This window comes from Diospyros lotus, chromosome 9 (assembly GCF_014633365.1).
Source record: "Diospyros lotus cultivar Yz01 chromosome 9, ASM1463336v1, whole genome shotgun sequence".
Taxonomy (NCBI): Eukaryota; Viridiplantae; Streptophyta; class Magnoliopsida; order Ericales; family Ebenaceae; genus Diospyros; species Diospyros lotus.
Window position 1 is genome coordinate 24,349,112 of NC_068346.1, and position 934 is coordinate 24,350,045.

Below are 934 nucleotides of genomic sequence, written 5' to 3' on the forward strand. Positions count from 1 at the left end.
AAAGGTCTACCAGGGAAGATGCTAGCAACAGATTCATTATTTTCTTGCAACTGTGGGCATTGATCTGTTGTATGGGATGGCAAGGAGCAAATGCCACAAAGCTGCTGCTGGGGTTGCTTTCTCTCTAAAGCCAACTGCCTGACCATGGAAGCCAATTCCTCAAGCTTGTTTTCCATCCTTTGCTGGTCCATAGTGGCAGCCACATTGACTTCATTGATGGCTTTTGTAGGAGTGTTAATTCTGGTACCAAACTGCTGAGCATTTTGTGCCATCTTTGATATCAGCTCTTGTGCAGCTGCTGGGGTCTTCTCTGCCAAAGCTCCTCCACTTGCAGCATCTACCAAGTACCTGTCCATGGGGATTAGACCCTCATAGAGATACTGAATTAGGAGTTGGTCACTTATCTGATGGTGAGGACAGCTGGAACACAACTTCTTGAACCTCTCCCAATACTCATGTAGAGTTTCACCACTCATCTGCCTTATACCACAAATTTCCTTCCTTATTGATGCTGTTCTGGAGGCTGGAAAGAATTTTTCCAGGAAGATCCTTTTCAATCCATCCCAGCTGGTAATAGCAGCTGGTGGTAGGTAGTAGAGCCAATCTTTGGCTGATCCATCAAGTGAGAATGGGAAGGCTCTCAGCTTGATCTGCTCTTCATCTACTCCTTGTGGCCGCATGGTTGAGCAAACAACATGAAATTCTTTTAGATGCTTGTGCGGATCCTCTCCTACAAGACCATGAAACTTGGGCAACAAGTGGATTAGTCCAGATTTTAGTTCAAAGTTAGCATCCAACTGTGGGTATTGAATACATAGGGGCTGGTAATGCACATCAGGTGCAGCCAGCTCTCTAATGGTTCTACCATCCAAATGACCATGATTTGCATTATTTCCATTACCATTATTTCCATGATTTCCATTACCATTATCTA

The 934-nt window shown here is 44.4% G+C and overlaps 1 non-coding gene across 1 annotated transcript; it reads left to right on the forward strand.

Annotated features, from left to right (window-relative positions):
* The first annotated feature begins 402 nt into the window (after positions 1-402).
* Positions 403-507, forward strand: LOC127810747 (small nucleolar RNA R71). Its single transcript, XR_008025556.1, has one exon. It is a non-coding gene; the product is annotated as a small nucleolar RNA R71 (small nucleolar RNA).
* Positions 508-934: the final 427 nt, after the last annotated feature.